The 21,657-nt window shown below is 61.0% G+C and overlaps 1 protein-coding gene across 3 annotated transcripts in view; it reads right to left on the reverse strand.

The window, feature by feature from the left end:
• Gtf2ird1 (GTF2I repeat domain containing 1) overlaps positions 1-15,838 on the reverse strand; it is an 81,314-nt gene extending 65,476 nt beyond the window's left edge. Inside the window, exon 1 of one of the 3 annotated variants that reach the window (XM_046422805.2) lies at positions 15,821-15,838. The gene's annotated coding sequence lies outside the window, so the exon portion shown is untranslated. Of the gene's footprint in view, positions 1-14,503; positions 14,521-14,723; positions 14,851-15,820 lie in introns of those variants that run through there. The other 2 variants (XM_046422804.2, XM_058572218.1) reach the window with 2 other exon arrangements.
• Between the last annotated feature and the right edge of the window lie 5,819 nt (positions 15,839-21,657).

The following is a 21,657-nucleotide window of genomic DNA, read 5'->3' on the forward strand; positions in this document are numbered from 1 at the left end:
CTCCCTGCCTTGCAGCCCTGGGGCCCAAAGGTGCCAGTGGCTGAGGTGATCCCTGCACGGGGAGGGCCCAGGGCCTCGGAGGACAAGCGCCCCTTATGGAAGTGGCAGTTACAACTGCGTCACCTGGCGTCACCTGCTAAGCTGCACCTCCCCAGGGACTGCCTGGACATGGGCTCTCTTTTCCCCGCCAACAACACATCTGTCCCCAGATGTGGCAGGCTGGCAATGGGCCAGCAGCGAGCCCTGGCCCTGTGCTGTAGGGACACATATTTGCTTTTAGCTTCTGTGGAGCTGGGGACAGAAGGAGGGCCTCAAGGGTGCTGGGCCAACTGGGCCACCGAGCTGGTGCTGTGGCACAGGCCGGGGCCAGGTGGGCAGTGGGGAGGGGCCAGGGGGGCAGCAGCCGGTGGAGGCAGCCCAGAGCCAGGCGAGGCCCCGGGGGTCTCCCGGGACCCCACGCACACGCCAGACGTCAACACTCCTCCTCAGAAGACCCAGGCTGAGCAGCGCCAGGCCCCTCTTGTCGGGGAATGCTGGGCTGTGCGAGCCAGAGCAGGGGTGATCTAATCCCGGGGCGCTGGCTCCCGCCCCACCCACCCAGCTGGCCTCTGCCCAAGCCTCCCAGCAGACGCGGTGGGGGGAGCGGTGCCAGGAGGGGCCGGGCCGGGCCTGGGCTGAGGCAGGCCTGGCTTCCAGCTCCAGACGCCCCCTCAGGCACAGCCAGATGCTGGCCCCCGCTGGCCTCAGTTTCCCCATGTGTGAAATGAGAACTTGGGCTGGGAGTCGTCCAAAGGCCTCCGCAGCCTCTGCCCCAGCTGGGAGGACCACCGGACACCCACACTGCATCCAGCCTCCTGCCCGTCCCCACCCCCCAGATTCTACGGTCACTCTGGGCCTCCAGCCATCCTCTCTCTGCAGTCAATAGGTCCAGCCTCAGCCAAGAACACTGGTGCACACCTGTAATCCCTCCAACTTGGGAGGCTGAGGCAGGAGTGTCGTGAGTTCAAAGCCAGCCTCAGAAACTAAGGAGGCCCTGAGCAACTCGGGGAGAACCTGTCTCAAAATATAAAAAAGGGCGGGGGTGGGTCAATCCCCGGTACCAAAAAATGACAGGTTCAGCCTCTCCTCAAATGCCCTCCTGCACCCCGTCCTCTTCCTTTCCACCAGGCACTCCCCTCCCCGAGCCTGCCCTGAGCCCCTGCCCCTGCGCCCCGCACCCTATGGGATGCCGGGGACCCTAACTAAGTGCAAGCCCTTTCTCTGCCTCTGCTTCACCTGCACCTAGAACCGGGGCATATCAGGCTGGGACCCTGACCTGGGGGAGGAGGAGCTGAATGACACCTGGTCACCCACAGCGTCATCCACTGCTCACGGGGACCAGAGCTCGGGACAGGATGGAGGACTGGATTCAAAGGCCAGATGGAGGTTCAGGAGGGAAACCAGGAGCCGGGCACAGGGCAGGGTTCCCAGGGCCAGGCCAGGTTGGGCGCTGACTGGTGACAAGTCACTGCTACTGTCTGCATGGGGTGTGGCCCGAATCACCTGTGCTAGATGGAGGCCTGGTCCCAAAAGAGTGGCGGTGGGACCCTTAGGAGGTGGGGCCTGGCAGGAGGTCCCTGGGTCCCCTGGGGACAAGCCCTGGGTGGGATTTATGCTGAGTTAGCTCTCAGGAGGGCAGGTTGTCATGGAAGGAGCAAGGCTGGCCCCTCCTTGCTCCCACAGGATCTCTCCTGCCATGACTTCAGCCACCACACTGTGACACAACCAAGGGGCTCTCACCAAACACCAGCATTATGCTCTTGAACCTCCCAAACCGTGACCTCAGTGAACCTCTTTTCTTTATATACCACCCAGTCTCAGATACTTTGTTATAGCAACAGAAAATACAACCGTCTCCCATCATCCACCCCCTTCTCTGGGGCCGGGCAGGACTCTCACCAGCCCACACATTCACACACACTTACAGGCGGGCACACCAAAGCCCAGAGATTCGGCGACCTGCATCTGTGCTGCCCGGCTCCCGAGCAGGCTCTCCTCCCACACACTGGGGTGGAGACAGGTTTGGGCAGATGTCCATCCCCTGGGTACCCGCCCATCTCGCCTGCACACAAACACCGCGGCCCGTTCCCAACAGGCCCCGAGCCCAGGCGTTCCCTTCACACACTCAGTACCCACTGCAGACCCACTGAGGGCCACCAGGCCAGGGAGCCCCCAGGTGAAGTGCATGGAGGGCAGCTCACACCGTCTGGCTTTACAGGGGGACATGAGTGCCCACACAGGCTCCGCACATCCCTCTGCTGGCGCATCTCTCACACCTGAGGCACCCGGGAGGGGACAGATATGGGTCCTGCAAGCTAGCCCACAGCTGGACGGCTGAGGCCCAGCAGGCAGGCGGCCAGCCCACAGGAACACTGGGAGCTGTCCCTGACACCAATGTCAGGCAGCCGCTCACCAACTGTCACCTGGAGAACCCCCAGGGGCCAGGCCCCCGGGCCCTGGGGTAAAGCTACTCTCCCCTTTCCAGGGCTGTGTGAGGCCAGGCCACCTGCTTGCCCTCTCTGGACCCCAGGCTTCAACTCTGGGAAAGACACTGACGAGGCTCTGCCACTCCCTCACAGAGCAGAGGGGAGGGGAGCCAGGCCCTGGTGCAGGGGGCTGACCACCGCCTGTCTGTGCACCCCCTCACTGAAGGACAGGCCCAGCAGGGCCTGGGACCACTTCCTGGACACTACGGTCACATCGAGCCAGTAGGGTCAGTCAGCATCAGCAGGTGCTGTGCTCAGGCAACAGGCATAAATGGAGGTGTGGAAGCTCAGAATCGCTGAGTGGCTTGCCCAAGGTCACACAGCAGGAAGAGTTGGGGCAGCTTCAAACCAAGTCTGCTAGGACCCAGAGTAGGCATATTCCTGGTCCCCGGTGTCCCCTAAACAGAGCCTCAGCACAGTGCCCCATCAGCCCCTCTGTCCGGCCCACTGCCCACGCTGGCCTGGCCCACAGGAGACCGAGCGGCCCCACCTTGGGCTGCTCCGAGCACGCCGTCCCGCCTCCCGGGCTGGAGGGTGAGGGCCTGGCCCCAGGTTGTGGGGAAACCCTGAGGAGACTTCTGGAGGCCCGGTGGGCCCTGGACACCAGCAGGGACCCCAGAGGTATGGAGGTGACACCCAGTCTGAAGCGGGCCACGCGGCAGAAGTGTCCCGCGCTGCCAAGGTCACGGGCTTTCCTGGATCTCGGGTGGGTGGAGGAGGCAGGAGAGGTCCTGGAATGGGCTGGCCATGACCGAGACCCCAGGCTCTGGGTCACTCAGGGCACCCCTGCTTCACCAGCCCCGGGCACAGAAGGGAGTGAGCAGTCACTGCCCCCACCCAACAGGGATCCCTGAGCTGAGCCATGCACACCTGCCACCCCACACCCAGTGCCCCAGAAATCCCCAGCGCCCTCGGCAGCCCCTCCAGGGGGGACGTGACCCTGGGGTGCATGGAGATGCAGGACCCTGAGGGGACAGCACCAAGACTCGCACTGCCCAGGCCAGCGCCTGGGGTCCCTCCCCTGGGAAGCCCTTCCCAGTGGTCAGCCTCACCCAGCAGACCCTGAGGACCTTGCCTGCTGGGCTCCACTGGACAAGAGACAGGGCTGGAGGGACCTGGGGCTCTAAGGAGCAGAATCAGGAACCAGGCGCGATGGCCCAGACCTGGCTCGGGAGGCTGAGGCAGGAGGATCACGAGTTCAAAGCCAGCCTCAGCAACAGCGAGGGGCTAAGCGACTCAGTGAGACCCTGTCTCTAAATAAAATACAAAATAGGGCTGGGGACGTGGCTCAGTGGTTGAGGGCCCCTGAGGTCAATCTCTGGTACCAAAAAAAAAAACAGAGCAGAAGCAGTGCCACGTTCCCAAGCCTGTCCCTGGGGACGAGAACTGGCCACACTCCACAGTGGTGTCATCACACTCTCGTCCTCTCCTCCCTCAGGGCATCTCGGAAGCTCTGTCACTGACTGCACCCCTGTCCCTGTCCAGTCACCACAGTCTGCTCCAGAACCTGCCAGGAGCTGTTCCGCTGCCATGGGCCCCTCCCGCCTCCCGAGGACCAGGCGGCACCTGCAGGAGCACAAGGAGCCCATGCCTGAGCCCCCGCAGGGCTCTGCGAGTCGAGCATCCCAGCCCTGGGCCTTGGTTTCCCCATCGGAAAAAGACAAGAGGCCAACATGTCCTGGGGTCCCTTCCATCTCGACCACTCCTGGCTCAAAAGCACAGAGCAGGCAGGGCGTGGTGGCCTGCCTGAGGATCCCAGCTATTCAGGAGGCTGAGGAGGAGGATGCTGAGCCCAGGAGATGGAGGCCAGCCTGCGCAACACAGTGAGACCCTGTCTCTAAATAAATAATGTTTTAATGTGATTATATTTTAATTAAGAATACTAGTAAATAGGCAAGGTGGGTATGGTGGTACACACCTGCAATTCCAGCAGCTCAGGAGGCTGAGGCAGGAGGACTGCAAGTTTGAGGCCAACCTCAGCAACTCAGGCCCTAAACAACTTAGCAAGGCCCTGTCTTAAAAAATAAAATAGGCTAGCTATGTGGCTCAATGGTTCAATTCCCTGTACCAAAACAGAAAGAAAAAAAGTTGAAAATAGAATAGCCTAATTTGAGGCCAGGCATGGTGGTGCATGCCTGTGATCCCAGTGGCTTGGGAGGCTAAGGCAGGAGGATCACGAGCTCAAAGCCAGCCTCAGCAAAAGAGAGGTGCTAAGCAATTCAGTGAGAACCTGTCTCTAAACAAATACAAAATAGGGCTGGGGATGTGGCTCAGTGGTTACGTGCCCCTGAGTTCAATCCCCAGTGCCCCCCTGCCAAAAAGAAAAGAATACACTAATTTGAAAATGCATTTAGTCAGGTGTGGTGGTGCACGCGCCTGTAATCCCAAAGACTCAGGAGGCTGAGGCAGGAGGATCCAGGTTCCAGGCCAGCCTGGGCAACTTAACAAGATCTTGTCTCAAAAAAACATTTTAGGGGATACCAGGGATAGAACCCAGGGACATTCAACCACTAAACCACACCCCCAGCCCTTTTTATTTTAAGATAGAGTCTCACTAAGTTGCTAGGGCCTTGCTAAATAGCTGAGGCTGGACTTCAACTTGTGATCCTCCTGCCTTAGCCTCCTTAGTTGCTGGGATTACAGGCGAGCACCACCACACCCAGTGACCCTGTCTCAAACTAAAAGTCTTTTAAAAAAAAAGGAAGCTGTAGCTCAGTGGTAGGCGCCCCCAGGTTCAAGTCCCAGTACTAGACATGCGCACACACAATGTGACAGGGCAGGGACTCAAGTCCCTGAAGACACTGCTGAGCCCCATCCCAGCTGCCCACCCCTGGGCTTTTCTTGCAATGAGTAAGCTCCTCTGCCCCAACCTCTGCATAGGCCTGCTATCACCTATGGCAAGGCACCCCCCACTGACCGTGAACCGTCCCCAGGGCCACCCGCGGGGCTGGAAGGGGCTCTGAAAACCAGGGGACTCAGCTGAAGGCCAAGTTTCGCCGGTGGCCCCTGGCCCCTCACCCAGCTGCGCACATCAGGTGTGGGGCTCAGGCCGCGGCTCTGCTTCCCACAGGCCACTCACCAGCTGCTCCTCAAGGAGGGGACCTGAGCTGGGCTGTACCCGGCTCAGGGAGTCACAGAGCCACTGCCACCATCTGATGCCCTGAGTGCCACAGCCAGGCTGGCCAGGCAGCCCGGGGGACGGGGTGAGATGGCAAGGATTGGAATGGAGGGACCCCCACCAAAATCCCTTGTGACCTTGCTTCTGACTCCTGGACGTTCCTCCAGGGCCAGGAGGGGATGCAGGGGGGACAGTGCTGGGGACCTGACCCACGGGGGGGCCACAGCTCTGCCCGTAAAGGTGGCAGGACAAGCATGGCCGAGGGTGCCTGCAACTGGGGCAGCTGGGGGCGCAGCCTGGAGCAGGGACGGGCTGGGGACACTTTCCAGCACTCAGGGACATCCAAGCTGAGGTCTGCAGCAGGAATCAGCCCAGCTGATGGCACAGGACGTCACACAGGGAAAAGCCACGGGGCCGGGATGTGGCCGGCAGAGTGGCCCGTCACGCGGGGAACCCAGGAGAGGTCGCAGCAGGGTCCACGCTGGCTGCACAGAGGGACGGTGCGAGGCCACCCCACGAGACCACCTGGGAAGCTTCTCCCAGAGCTGGGGGAGCTGGTGCTGCCTGGCAGGGAGGCCCCCACCCGGCTAGCGCCACCCCCCAGCTGGTCCCAGGGAACCTCCCATCACTCCTGAGCATGGTGCTCGCAGCACACGCTCCCTGTCCCCACTGTCACCCCCCAGGTGCCCACCCCACCTACTTCCGCTCCCTAAGCCACCCCCATTGCTCCTTGGAAAGCCAGCTCTCAGGGACATCTACAGGGAGATGGAGTCGCAGGCCCCCAACACCAGTCCAGGGGGACGTGGCTCATGGTAGAGCCTGCGCCACACCCGGGTGCCAGCCCTGCACCAAGGACCAAAGCAAAACAAAAACAAAACCAGCCTCGTCCCACTGCCTGGCAGTGCCAGCCCTGGACAGACACTGGCACCCAGTCCAGCACCGGGGCGCAGGGCAGACAGCTCTCCCTGCAAACAGGACCAAGCCCAGCCCCGCCACGGCTCGCAGGTGACGGGCAAGCGCAGAACGGGGACCAGGTGCCCAGCTTCCTTCTCGGGAGTGGAGGCTCCTGAAGGGCTGGTCTCTGAGGTCATCATGTGACAAGTTGAGAAAATGCGCTTAGCTGGGATGGTGGCCAGCTTCTCCCAGCAGAACACGGCGAGCTTCCCAAGTCCCGTGCCACACAGCAGAGCTAACTTAGATGGCTCCCTGAGGCTCAGAGAGGTGAAGTCACTTGCCCGAGGCCACAGTGCAGGCCAGTGGTCAGGCTGGGACTTGAAGTCCCATCTGCCTGCCTTCAAAGGCACTGGTGTCTCCACCCCCCCCCCACTGTGAAGTGGGGAGCCCTGCGGCACTGCCGGGGAGAGCCCTGGCCTAACCCAGGGCAGCCAAGACCTCTCAGAGCATCTCCCACACAGCCACCCAGCGCCTGGACTGAGATCCGACGGGGAGGATGTGGTCTGCCCACCTGCCCGCGCCACACCCCGCTGGCAGCCAGGATGCTCTGGGGAACCGGGGCCGCCCCCTCCTTCCCAGAGGCCCTGCCTCCCTCCCAGCTGGGCCTCACCCCAGAGCCACCACACCTGAAAAACCAGCTCCTGGGTAAACAGAGCCCCAGCAGGCGCCACACAGGACCCCCGGGGGCTGCCAGGACCACCCTGGAGCTGGGTGGGTGGGCAGGCAGGGTCCCACCTGCTCTAGGCCGCCACCCAGGAGCACCCAGGCCCCACGGCACCGGCTGGCAGACCAGAGTCTCTCCAAGCCTCCCGCCGAGTGCCAGTGCCTGGGTGGGTCCCAGGAGGCCAGGCTCTGGGGAGACACGGGGGCAGGGGCAACGTGGGGCGCAGGGCTGAAGTGCCCCTGGGGCCGCCCTGACTCATCGGGAAAGGCCAGGTCCACCTCCTCAGGCCCCAAGTTCAAGCCCCCAAGTCTCGGGGCTGGTGCAACTCAGGGCAGAGCACCCGCCTGCCCACCCCAGCTCCAACCCCAGGACCCCGAAAGCCTACACTCTAGGACACCACGCCAGCCACGCTGTCACCCAGGGGACGGTCTTATGAAGCCAGACACCTGTGGTTTGCCAGAGGGAGATGGACAGCTCTGGTTGGGTCCCCACTGGTGACGCGTACCCAGCAACCCCGCACAGACCCACAACCAGCTGCCACGTCACATGCAGCCAACCCGTGCAGGCTTGAAGTGGCCCTATGAGGGGCTTCTGGGAGCTGCCCACACAGAGGTTCATGGGGACAGCCACTGTTCCTACAGGGCCACCACGGGCAGCAGCTGATCCCAAATGTTTTGTTAACCAAAATTTCACCTGGAGTGCTCTCAGGCGGCTCCTGCGAACACGGTCCTAATTGGCACAAAGGGACCCGGGAAACTGGAGCCCCACGAGGCTTTCTGGTCACCCACGGGCTTAAATTCTCCCAGCTGGGGTTCACGGTTGCCCCACGAACCAAGAGTTCTCTTCCCCGTCTAAAGATGCACAAACCGGGGGCCACGCCTGTAATCCCAATGGCTGGGGACACTGAGGCTGGAGAATCGCGAGTTCAAAGCCAGCCTCAGAACCTATGGAGGCCCTAAGCAACTCACCCTGGGGATGTGGGGGTAAGCGCCCCTGGGTTCCATCCCTGGCACACACATAAAACATGAATGGGGGGGTGAGGACTTAGCCCACCCAAGGTGACCATGCTCCTGCCGCGGGGCAGCCTCCCATCTCCCCAGCCTCCGCCCCACCCTGGAAGCAGCACAGAATCCCCAGCTGCACAGCTGCAGGTGCAGGGACCAGACGCAGGCCAGGGACCCCTGCCCGGGGCAGGGCACAGAGGTGGGCAAGACATCACAGGGCCCTGCCAGGTCCCCACCTGGCACCGCCCCTGCCATCCATTGTTCCAGAGCCCACCTGGACTTCGGAGGCTCCGGGGCGAGGAGGCAGCAGGAAGCTGTAATTTCATCGCGGGGCTCATGGTATGAGTCACCAGAGACGCCGGATGAAATTCCAGCTCTGAGGACCGAGGTGTGCAGCCCTCCCGGTGCAGGGTCAGCTCCCGACAGGGGCTAAGGGTGGGTGCAGGCCGAGGGCCGCCCCCCAGATGGCCCGGCGGTGGAAATGAGGAAGGGGCACCCCTCCTCCTGGGTAGTCCCAGGGGCACAGGGCACAGTCGGCCCGTCTGCTGGGTTTCCACCTAGAGGACAGCGGAGCTGCCTCGCCCCAGACTGGAACAGAACCAGGACCCCATAGAGCCACTGCCAGGGAAGGCGTCGGCCAGGGAGAAGCCAGTCTCCGGGGCCACGTCTGTGATCCCACGTCTATGACACTGGAAATGCAAAACTAGAGGCAGAAGCCACAGAGGAGCAGCGGCAGGGCCTGGGCCAGTGAGGGGACTGACTGCAAAGGGGTCGCCAGGCACAGGGGGCGGGGCAGCTGGCAGGCTGTCCCTCAGACCCAACCACAACCGAATGAGGACACACTCCCAGCGAGACCCAGACCTGGTGCCCTGCAGGTGCCTCACCGGCTGGAGGAGTGACAGGCAGGTGACGGACAGACAGACTCCCTTTTCCTGTGGTTCTGTCCATAGCAAGAAAATACAGCCTGACCCCGCCCCCAGCAAATAGGCCTAACCTCATGCTGCCCTCTAGAAGTTTCCAGAAGGGGTTCCGGCAGGAGAATGTGGGAGGGGAAAGGCCCACGCTGCCCCCAGCTGCTGGCTCCCCTCCCTGCTGAGCACTCGGCATGGCCACTCAGCACCCTGGAGCTACCCAGTACCCAGCACCCAGCCACGACCTGCCACCTGTGGTCTCCCACCCTGACTGCACTCCAGCCCTGCTCTGAGGTGACCCACACACCCAGGCTGCCTGAGCCGGGCAAGTCGGGAAGCACCATCTTCACTTTTAATCCAAGCAAACTGCCCAGACTGGGGTAGGGGTGACAAGTGACATGGACATGGAGGGATGCTGCCAATTCCCGGTGACCACCTGCCACAATGTGGAAGTCCCACCAAACTCACGCTGAAATGTGACCCCACTCTGACCCTCTAAGAGGTGAGCAGCAGATGAGGGCATGAGGGTAGGCCGTGGGTCAGCATTAGTGACTTCATAAGAAGAGGAACAGACCTGGGGAGCACGCTTGCTGTCACCACATGACCTGCCGGGCCACCTCTGGACTCTGTAGAGTCCCCAGCAGATGCAACCCTCTGTCCTGGACCTCAATGCCCTGGACCTGGGTAAACCTTCATTCTTTAACAAGGCCTGGCCTGCAGCATCCAGTTACAGCAACAGCAAAGGTACTAAGACACCTCAATCCACCCAAGGGGACAGGCCCCAAATGCACACCACCCCAGAGGCAGGATCTCCCCACCTTTGAATGGTGGGTGTCAGAGAAACCATCTGCTAGTACTCGGACCTCGGCTTTTGCAAATTTTGATGGAAAAATCATAGTTTGGATTCTAACAGGGTATTTCTGGATACTTCCCTCCTCCCGGCATCTCTCTCTCTTTTTTTGGTACTAGCAGTTGAACCCAGGAGGGCACTACCACTGAGCTATAGCCCCAGTCCTTCTAATTTTTTTAACTTTGAGACAGGCTCTAAATGGCTGAGGCTGGTCTTGAACCTGTGATCCTCCTGCCTCAGCCTCCTAAATCGCTGGGATTACAGGTGAGCACCACTGTGCCCAGCCCACCATTTCTTAATATGCTATTAGGACCACATTGGCACAGAAACCCCTGAAACAAGGGATTCCCAGGTTGGGGATCCCCAAGAGCACCAGAGACTATCCACACTTCACCCTCCAGGTCACCCAGGCCTAATGTTGGGCCCTTGGGTCACAGACTGGAGAAAACCCCAGGAAGTTAGGTGGACCACGGATCAGGCAGCTTGTGGCAGAATGTCCCCAGAGCCTCAGGCGGAGCCCAGACCCCAACTCCAGGCCCAGCTACACCCCAGGGCAGAGGACTTCCGGCCCAGTAAGAACCAGATGACGAGTTCTGGGTATAAGTCCGCCCCCAGTGCTGCATTATCTGTTGCTTACGGAAATCCAAATTTAACCGAGCGTCCTGGACTTTGTCTGCTAAACCAGGCAACGTGAAGCAGGTGGTCCTGAAGGAGGGCAACAGGTGGGCACACAAATAGCTCCAGGTCAGTGGGCCCAGGCCAGGGTCAAGAGGAGGGTGTTGGGAAGGAGGCTCTGCTCAAGACAGCCCTGAGTTGCCCCAGGCCTGCGTGGGGACCCAGCGCAACCTCGCCGCTAACTCACCTCCACGTGGAACTGTGTCCACTTGACACTCTGAACACAGCCCCTGCTGCTCGGCCACTGCGACTTACTTTTCAAGTGGACATGTTTCTCCTCCTCTCCCTGCTCCTCCCTCCCCTCCCCCTCCCCAGTCTCAGGGGAGACAGGTCACCTTCCTCCCATCCTAGGCAGAGCTCTCTGTCCTGAGCACCACCCACCATGGGGACAAAGCCATCCAGACTTGGAGATGGCACCAGAAGGTCTCAGAAATGACCAACTCCCAAACTAACAAGTGAATTACGACTCAGAGGACACAGGGAGTGTAGCCTTTGAGTCACCTCTTTAAAAACTGTTCCCGGTGATGGGCAGAATCCCAGCCTTTGGGACAGGAGTCCCCTGTGCCCCTCCTCTGCCAGCAAAGCAATAAGCCTTGTTTTTCTTTTTCTCAAAACCGTGTCCTCGTTATTGGTTTGCATGGGGGACAAGGACCCAGCTTTCAGCAACACATGGAGCCAGTGCTGAGCCCCTCACTGTTCTCAGCCAGGTCTGACATAACTGAGTGGCCACCCCCGTCAGATGTCCCTGAGATGGAGGACCTGGGCACCTGGTGGGGGGCAAGGCAGGCCAAGGTCCCCCCACCCCGCTCAGGCCTGGACCATCCTCCACATCCTCGAAGCCAGGGAACCTAAGAGCCCATCAGGTCAGAGGGAAGGGAAGGGGACTGAGGCCAGGTCAGTCCTGCAGGAGGGGCAGGATCCAAAGAGCAGGCCAGGGAGGGAGACACAGGACACCCTCCCTCCCCCCCACTCACTGCAGCACCCTCCACCCACCTAGCCCGCCCTCTGCCACACCCTGTGCTGCGCAGGCAACCAGGCTGGGAATCGCCCCAAGAAAGCAGTGGGGTCCAGACCACTCCAGGCCCGGCCAGGGCGCGACCTGCTCCCCCAGACCACTGGAGGGATTCCGGGAGGCTGGCCCTCCTGCTCCACCAGGAACCTTGACACCTACACCCAGAAGCCTCCAACGTCCCCTGTGGCCGACCCCAGGCCCCATCCCACTTTCTCCTGGCCAGCTGTGTTCATGTCCCCCCACCTCAGCTCCAAGGTCCTGCTGGGAATTTCCTTCCAGTTCCCGGAAGTTCCCCTGTCCCACGGGTCCCACTCCCTCCCAGAAGCCCCTCGGTAAACTGAACCCGGCTAGGCATGGGGCCCACACCCCCGCCGGGGGCCAGCTCTGCTCCCAGGTGTTTGTGAATGAACCCGGCAGGTCCTGCTCCCCGGGTGGCCCTGTGGCCTCTGCAGGGCCCATGGAGCTGCCTAGTCCCCAAGAACCTGGCTGTGTCCCTGGCTGCCCAAGGACAGCAGAGTAAGAACAGAGAGGGGCAGGATGGAGGAGGTGCGGGGGGCACAGCCTCAGGCTAAGGTTGTGGGCGAACAGTGGGAAAGAGAAAGTGGCCCCCAGTCCCCGGGAGCGGAAGCTCCTGTTGTGGGGACCCTGCCGCAGAGATGAGAACCCAGGAAGGCAGCAGAGTCCAGGCAGCAGGACATCATCCATTCCTTTCTGCCGTCCAACAGGTGGCTGAGGACCAGACCTCCACCACTGCCCGCACCCGGCGCCACCAGGACAGACGTGAGATCTGAGTGAGATCCATGTTGGGACAGCCTTACTTACGCCTCCACCTGAGCCAGGGGGACCATTTAAGGAAGCCTCCAGCCCCTTCGAAGGGTTGGAGAGCCCCGGAGGTTGAGGACACCGGGCGAGGGCGGCAGTGTGTGTGGAGGCCAGGCTGGGAGGGCGAGGCCGGCAGGGTCCAACGGGCAGGCCAAAGATGGAGCCGGTGGGCAGAGAGAGCCACGCAGGACAAGGGTGACTGTGAGACCAATGAGGGGCTCCAAGGTCACGCTCCAGACACGAATCCCCCCAAGCTGTCACCCACCACATCATGGAGACACAGCTGGGGCCAGACAACCGAGCTGTCACCAAACCTGTTACCCACCCAGCCCTGCAGGCCCTGGCCCCTGCAGAGACTGCAGGATGGCCACCCCCTAGACCCCAGCCTGTGTCCCTGCACCTCCCAGGCAGCTTTCAGGCGCCAAAGCTGTGTCAGAGGCTCCAGGGCTCCCAGGAGACCGCCCCACAGGAACAGATGAAATAATTTGTGATGAACACACTGCAAATACGCAGCCTTCTCCGCACCCAGACGACAGTCTATTAAGTAGGTTAAGCTCACCCAGGAACACGCTGCTTGGGCAGGACCATTCTGCCATCTCCATCCCTAAGTTCTCCCATATTTCAAGTGAGGTGGAAGGAGGAAGGCTGAGTCCCAACCCTTCCTCATTTCCTCCAGCGGGTCCTCTGGGACCCTCGGAGTTGGAACTGATCATTTCTAGGTCATCCTCAGGGCAGATACAAAATGGGGTACGGGCGCAAGGTTCCCACAGCCCGGAAGCAGTTTGGGGATTCTGGTACTCTGTCACCTCTGGGCCAGGCTGGTACCTGCTCAGAAGAGGCCAAAGTCAATCTCACACCCGGGGCCCAAACAGGTGATTCATGATGGCCCCCGCCTGATGGCCTCCATCGTGGCTGCCCTGGTGACCAGCCCCTCCCCACCACCAGCCACCAGCCTCCCACCACTTCCTCCTGCTCCGAATAAATAATCGATGCCTGTGCCCTTTCCCGGTGGGAATGACGCTGCTGAAATAAATGGGCTGCTGTGAGGCACCTCCCAAGCCCCGAGGCCCCAGGCCACTGCCAAGGTCCCAGCAGCCCAGGCTACAGGGCAGCCAAACACACCGGGTAAGCGATGGCCGGAGGGGGCCAGGGTGGCAACGGCCGCCCTTCCCCTCTGCTCTGAGCAGTAAGAGAAGCCCCCACAAATCGCCCGCTCCTCTGGAAGCTGCCCTCCAGGCTCAGGGCATCCCCACACCATCTATCACACTCCCGCTGAGAGCCACGCTGCCCACATGCCCACAGGAAGACCCCCGCATGGCAAGCTCCAGTGCCTCAGCTGTGAGAGGGGCACTGGGCCAACAGGAGAAGTCTAGTCCTGGGAGCCGGGGTCACTGGGCCAGCCCACAGAGCCTCAGTCCCCTCCAGCTCTGCAGGAGGGCAGAAGTCTCAACTGCGGGACCCCCACTTGCCCTGGGCCCAGGGCAGGGCCCGGTCCTTGTCCCTGGCTACTGGTGGCTATCAGGCCACCATTCCCAGGCGCTCAGGGTGGGGGTGGAGGGGCATCAGGCACCCTGGCGCCCCTCCTCCCCCTCCCCGCCCGTGTGCAAGAACTCAGAGACCACCCACAGACCCACTCCCCCAACTTGCAGCACTGGGCCCTTTGTGCCCCCCCCACCGCACGGAGCCCTTTGTGCCCCCCCACACTGTCCTCTAAGTCTCCCCCACCCCCACCGGGTTCGGTGCCGCCACTCGGAAGGCCCCCTCCCCGGGACCCCCGAGGCCCCGCCGAGGCCCCGCCGCCCGCGGCAGCGCGTGCAGGGCGGGCCTGGCCGCGCGGGTGGGGGGCGCGGGCGCGGGGCGCAGGACGGGGGACGGGGGGGGGGGGGCGGACCGCGGCCTTCCCAGCCCCCCATCCCGGCCGCCGCCCCCGCCCCCGCCCCGCGCCCCAGCCGCGGGCAGCCCACTGACCTCATTCGCCAACTGCGGCAGCCTGCGGGCGCCGGCCGGGCACCCCGCGCCGGAGGGCCGGGGGTGGCAGCGGGGCCCCGGCAGGTGGGGGCGGCCGGCCTCGCCTCCCCCGCCGAGGATGACCCGGTCACGTGCCCGCGCCCCCCGCGGACCCCGGCCCGCAGCACCTGGCGGGCGGAGGCCGATCGGGGCGCCCGCCCCCCGCCAAACTTTCTCCTACCTTGGAGGATCCCCAAGCGCTCGGCCCGCGGCGCCCCGGGCCCGGCCCGCGGCCAGGACTCAGCTCCCGCCGCCGAGAGCTCGGAGCGCGGAGGGCGCGGGCGGCCGGCCGGGGGCTGCGGGCCCCCACCCCCGGCGGCTGCGGCGGAGGGCGGGGCGCGGAGCCGAGAGCGGGCGCGGGAGGCTCTTTGTTCTGTAATCCCAGTAAGATTGCCAGCCATTCGCCCCGGCCCTAATCCCAGCCCCGCGCAACACCACCCTCCATTGGCTGCCATTTACATACGGGATTAGCCCGCCCGCCGCCGCCGCCCGCCCGCCGGGCACCGCGGGCAGCTCGGCTGCGCCCGCCCGCGCGGATTAGGACGACGCCGCCGGCCCGGTCGGCGGGTCAAGGTCACCGGCGGCGCCCGAAGCCCCCGGGACCGACCCCAGACCCCCGGGGCCGCCCCGCTGCCCCCTCTGGCCTCGCCCCTGCTATATTCCCATGGCTGGGCCCTGGGCCCTCGGTCAGGCTTTGTCCCCCGGGATGTGCAGGAAGGCAGTAACATGCCCAAGGTCGCAGCAGATCCTAGTGGACCCCGGGTCTCACCTTGACCTTCGGATCCCCCATCCAGGCTTTCCCTTCCCCACCCACACCGGGGGCTACTGAACACGCCTCCCATCACCCCAAAACCTGTGTCCTAACTCATGGCCAGTGACCACGCAGCTCGACACAGCGCCCCGGGGCCTGGCCATGCCTTTGCCGCGATAGGCCACTGTGGGGTCCCCAGCCCCAGAGTGCTCCTGGCCTAGGTGGAGTGGGCCACAGGTAGATGAGAAGCCACCAGGTCCTGTCAGAGCCCGCAGGTTTGCCCGCAGGTGTCCCTGCAGCGCCAAGGGCAGGGTGCTCCGGAACCCAGGTAGCTTAACCTGGGCTCAGCAGGCCTCCCCTGGCCAACCCACAGCCCACCACACTAACAGCTCCTGCAGGAGCCCCAGGCCCAGCCCAGAGGGGCCCTTGGGCCCACACAGAGCACCTGGGATGGGGAGTAAGACCACAGGTGCCAGGGACCCTGGGACAATTCCATGCAGCTCCCTGTGCAGCCCCTTCTGACCCACCTCACGCACTCCGCATGGCCCTCGTTTGGCAGTGAGTGAATTCAAACCCTGGCTCTTCCTCTCACCACCCCTGTGGCCTTGGCCAAGTGAGTTCCCTTCTCTGGGTCTCCACTTCCCTTTCCCACAGCCTCGGGGTCAACCCCAGCGTGAACCCCACAGTAGATAACGCTGATGACAGTCACCGGTGTCAAAAGTTCTGCCAGGTCCTGGACCCTTAAGAGTCTTCACTCTGCAGGGTGGGTACCAGTGGCCTTGCTTTATAATGTAGTCCTCAGCACACAAGGAGCACGAGGGCCACTGCCAGGACTTGTTTCATAGCCCTCCTTTTGCCCCTTGACCTATGGTGTCCCCATTACATCTGTACTGACCCATGAGAAGTCGTAGCCAGGGCGTGGCCTCAGTGGGCCCTACTGGAGGAAGCTGGTCCTGGGAAAGGCTGAGTGGGCCCTTCTGAGCTCCAAGTCCTGGAACCCAGGGCCTGGAGGAGATGAGGCCTAGGAGGGGTGCAGCACCATGGTGGCTCAGTACTGCCCTCTGCAGGCAGAATCCAGAGCCGCAGCTGTGAGCTTGGAGGGAGTGGGTGTCACGTCCTCCAGCCTCTGGACTACCCCAGCCTTCCAGAAGGGCCAAACAGCCACCTGTGCCTGGACATGCTCAAGTAGAGACCAGGGGGCAGTTGGCATAACAGAAGCCCCAGCCTGTCATGTCCAGGCCCTCTCAGCCACCTGCGATCTGGGCATCCCCTCTGGTTGCACTGGGTCTGTGTGCCCGGGGCCAAGCCAGCTGGCCTTTTGGGGCCTCCGCTTCCTCTCATCATTCCTGTAAAGCAGAGCTAAGTAAATTTGCTTTGTGAATTTTCTGTGCAGATTAAATGACACAATACAGGGCGCACACTGGTAATCCCAGCCACCCAGGAGGCTGAGGCAGAAGGATTACAAATTTGAGGCCAGGCTCAGTAGTTTAGTGAGACCCTGTATCAGAATCAAAAATCAGGCAGGCACGGTGGCCCATGCCAGTAATCCCAGCAACCGGCAACTCGGGGAGCTGAGACAGGAGGATGACAAGTGTGAGAGCAGCCTCAGCAACTTAGTGAGACCCTGTCTCAAAAATAAAAAGGCCCGGGGGTGTAGCTCAGTGGTAAAGCACCCCTGGGGTCCACCTCTAGTAGCAAATAATAGTCATAATACAGGAGAAATGTTTAGCATAGGGCACAGTAGCACATAGTAGATGCTCAGAAATTGTTGATTTGTTTTTTTTGGTACAGGGATTAGATTGAACTCCCGGGGTGCTTAACCACGGAGCAACATCCCCAGCCCTTTTTGCTTTTTATTCTGAGACAGGGTGTTGAGAGCCACAGTTGAGTCTGGCATTTTGCCAGAGGGTGTGGTTGAAAGGTGACCCTGCTCCGGGAATAGGGCGGCTCCCTGGGATTAGGGCGGATCCTGCTGGGAATAGGGCGGCTCCGGGATTAAGGCGGATCCTGCTGCCTGCTACTTTGGAGTTCCGGGAGAATTGGCACGCGGAGCCCGGTGGAGGGAGTGTGTTCCCGGGAAGTGTGGGTAGAGTGCCGGTGAGAGTTTGGGAATAAAGAGTTGCTGTTTGAACCTACAAGGCTTTGTGGTGGCTCGGTTATTTGTGCCCAGGCAGACTGTGGCAACAGGGTCTCACTAAATTGCTTAGGGCCTCACTAAATTGCTGAGGCTGGCGTTGAACTTGTGGTCCTCCAGCCTCGGCCTCCCCAGTCACTGGAATCACAGACTTTCCACCTTCCTCTTTCATTCCTTGGTTTCATCTAGAGAGTGAGTCTTGGGTGAAATGGCTCTTGCTAAAGAGGAGGGAATTTAAAGTTCAAGGTCGGGAACATTCACATTTTTATCAAATTCAAGTTCTCCTGAGAAGGGTGGCAACTGCTCACTCAGTTGAAGGGAGTTTGGATGAGAAGTCCGCCCCAGTGACCTCTCCACGCCTACAGGAGCTTTTCCCCAAGCCCCCTGAGCCGAAGAACCCTAATCCCTAGGTTCCAATCACCTGTCCCCTCACGGGCCTGGGGCTCCCTGCAGGTCCTGCCTCATCACCCCCAGGCCTGTCCCTCCCCGGCCACGTGGACGTGGACACTGAGGCTCCTCTCCCTGCCCTCCTGTTCACTATGCCCGCCACAGGCCCCCGTGCCCTGGTTCACCTAAGAGGCACCTAAGCTTCCCGAGGACCCTCCCAGCACTTGGGCCTGGGGGGCCCCAATCACAGATGGAGGTGCAGGACGCTGGTCCTGTGAGAAGATGAGCCTGCACCTGCGCGTCCTGCTGCCCCTCAAGCCAGGACCTCCCAGTCCCCTCCCCTGGCCCTGTATAGAACTGGTCATCAGGCAGAGCTGCCTGAGGGGACTCAGCTCTAGGTCCCCTGGGGTTCGGGTCCCTGACTTCCTGCAAACATCACTTCCTTTCTTGTGATGCTGGACACCCTCTCCTGACTCCTTAGAGGTAAGATCCCAAGGGGAAATGGAGACAGGCAGAGGGACAGCCCCTCATCCCTGACCACGTAGCCCTTCTCTGAACCTCGGGGCCACCCCAGGAAGAGCCGGGGCTGTGCTGCCTTGGATGTGATTAGAAGAGCCGCGGGCAGGGCAGTGACCCTCAGCCTCCGTCCTGCAGGTGGGAAGCTCCAGGTCCAGGGCCAGCAACCCCGGGGAGCAGCGGGGACTCACCTGCCTCTTTTTCCCAACTCCATGGCTCTCTTGTGTTTTCAGGCTTATGATTTTATCTGATAATTACTATTTACCCTTCAAAATGAGACTTGAAAGCTCCGGGTGTAGCTCAATGGTAGCGCTTAGCGTGTGTGACGCTGGGTTCAGTCCCCAGCACCAAAAAGACAAGCCCTTGAAGGCCCCTGGAATCCACAACCGTGTCCCCATTGCTGAGGCCAAGGGGAGGAGGAGGCTCAGGACACAGGAAAATGTCTCAGCAGGATGCAGAAGCACAAGGCTAAGCCACCCAGGGGCTCGGGGCTCCAGGGGCTCCTGCCATCCAGGACGGGCCACCAGCTCAGGTGCGGGTGTGCTGGTGGAGAAGGCCACCTCCGGTTTTGAACCAGGCCTTGCCGCTCGGCCTGGGGACTTGTTTTTGAAAGGGACCTGTTTACTTCTGCTCCCCTCCGCCTTCCTAACTTGGGGAAACAGGATCAGGATCCTTCCCACCCCAGGCAGAGCTCCGTCCTGAGCACCACCCACCACAGGAATGCGGTGATCCAGGCTTGGGGACAGGCACCGCAGGATCTCAGAAATGACCATCTCCAGCTCCCACTGAGAACACCTGCCACCTGCCACATGGCCTTGGAATCCCCTCTTTGAAAGTCCCCTGTTCCCCCTGAGGGGCAGGACCTCTGCCTCTGGGACAGGAGCTCCCTGTGTCTCTCCTTGACTAGCAAAGTAAGAAAAACTTTTTTTTTCCCCAAAAAAACCTTGTCTTGGTTATTGGATTGGCACTGAGGACCAAGACCGAGGTTTGTAACACTGGGAGCCCCGTGTCTGTGCCCCAAATGACCAACCCCAGGAGTGCCATCCCCGGGGCTCAGGGCAGCTTCTCTCACCTCATGCCGGGCCACATCCTCCGAGCTCTTGGTCTCCAGGGCTCCTCCAGGCTGCTCAAATAGCGAAAAGAGCATCCGAAGTGGAGCAGGGGCGCGTGATTGTAAACCCAGCTACTCAGGAGGCTGAGGTAGGAGGAGCTCAAATTTGAGGCCAGCCTCGGCAACTTAGCAAGGCCCTGTCTCTAAATAAAAATACAGAAAAAGGCTGGGGATGTGGCTCAGTAGTTAACCACCCCTGGGTTCAATACCTGGTACCAAAAATAATAATAATAATAATAATAATAATAATAATAATAATAATAATGGAGATATTTTACTTTTTGGGGGAGAGTGGGGGGACTACTGGGATTGAACTCAGGGGCACTGACCACTGAGCCCCACCCCCAGCCCTATTTTGTGTTTTATTTAGAGACAGGGTCTCACTGAGCTGCTTAGCACTTTGCTTTTGCTGAGGCTGGCTTTGAACTTGCAATCCTCCTGCCTCAGCCTCACCAGCCACCGGGATAACGGATGTGCACCACCACGCACAGCTTTACATTATTTTTCTTGCACTTAGTCTTTGAAATCCGCGTCTATGTGACACTCAGGGCGCGTCTCATTTCGACTGGGCAGACTTTAAAGCGCTCATGAGCCACTGATGACCAGAGGCTGCATTTTGGTCAGTGTTAAGTCAGGGCATCATTCCATGACCCTTTTAAACCACATTTTATTTTTCCCAGGAAATTCTCAGATGGAAGCCCAGTGGATTCAAGAGGGAAGCCGTGCACTGCTCTGTGGGGAAGCCAGAGTAAAGCCAACCCCCATGGCTCTTCACCCTCTAGTTCCTCTGAGGGGCCCTATGGACACACACACACACACACACACACACGCACACACATGCGCCCTCAAATTCCCACCATCTCTCATTCCTATCTCAGCGGAGAAACCACGGAAAATACTGAAGCAAATGCTCCCAGAGCTGTGCTCCCTGTAGTCCCAGCTACTTGGGAGGCTGAGGCAGGAGGATCTCTGGAGCCCAGGGGTTTGAGGCCAGCCTGGGCAACATAGCAAGACTCTGTCCCAAATACGACAACGAGCCCGGCGCAGTGGCGCACATCTGTAATCCCAGTGGCTTGGGAGGCTGAGGCAGGAGGATTGTAAATCCAAGTTCAGCCTCAGCAAAGCGAGGCGCTAAGTAACTCAGTGAGACCCTGTCTGTAATTAGAGTCCAAGATGGGGCCTGGGAGGTGGCAGTCCCTCTGAAGACAAACCGGCTGGAGAGGGCTGAGCTTTCTCTTTCTTTTGGGGTGCTGGGGATGGAACCAGGGCCTCAAGCATGTTCTCCACCAACCACCAGGATGCTCCCCAGCCTCTTAGGGTTCTGAGGGGCACCTTCCTGGGAAGAAGGCCCCGTGGCCCCCCGCTGGGAGGGCTCAGGACAAGTGGGTAACCCGGTCAGTGCCCGCACATCCCCACCAGTCACAGGAGGGACCCGTTTGCTGAATCCTGGCACCCGGCTTCTCCTTGGGGTGCAGCAAGCCACATGCCCCTAACACTAGCGGGAACCAGCAGGACTCCATTTTCTAGCAAATACCAGCAGCTGCTCTGCTAAGGGAATCTAGTTAGAAACCAATGAAGATCCAGAACAATATCTGGGCTCCTAAGGAAAAGCAGGCGAGAAAACATCTCAAAGCAGCGTCGTCCCCAGACACGAGGGGGAAAACCCAGGTTGACCCTGGAGTTTGGGGGGGGGCTTTCTGCCCCGTGCCTCTGTCCCTTTGCACGGCCTAGAGAAGAACCTCTCCCCCAGCTCCTCAGGCAATGGGAGGTGCTGGGGGAGAGAGGACGCCTGGCAGCCGCGCTGTGAAGCGTAGCACGGCAAGAAGGGCGTCAGAGTGAGGTCACCCCTTGCCCAGGGCTTGGCACAGGGCAGGGCCAGGCGTGGCATGTGGAAGAGCCCACACCGGAGTCATCTGAGGCCTCCTCCATCTGCATCATTGATGCGGGGAGGTTGGGCCCCCGACCCCTTCACCTGGTGCCTGTGAAGAGCCGGGTCCAGATGCTCCTGAGGGACGTGGTGGCTCAGACATAGGGTGGGGAGAGGCCTGGGGACCAGTTCACTTTAGAACACATCCCCTGATTTTGGATGCACAATCAGATTTGGGGTGCACTGGTTTTCTCGTCCCGGGAGGAACGTTTAAACTGTCACCTCTGTGGTCTCACCACATGCAGCCACACTGGACCAGCCCATGCCGTGTCGATTAGGGCCATGTCCC

Source organism: Marmota monax, unplaced genomic scaffold (assembly GCF_021218885.2).
Source record: "Marmota monax isolate L192 unplaced genomic scaffold, Marmota_monax_Labrador192_F-V1.1 WCK01_AAM20220418_F8-fsc00237, whole genome shotgun sequence".
In the NCBI taxonomy this organism is placed as follows: domain Eukaryota; kingdom Metazoa; phylum Chordata; class Mammalia; order Rodentia; family Sciuridae; genus Marmota; species Marmota monax.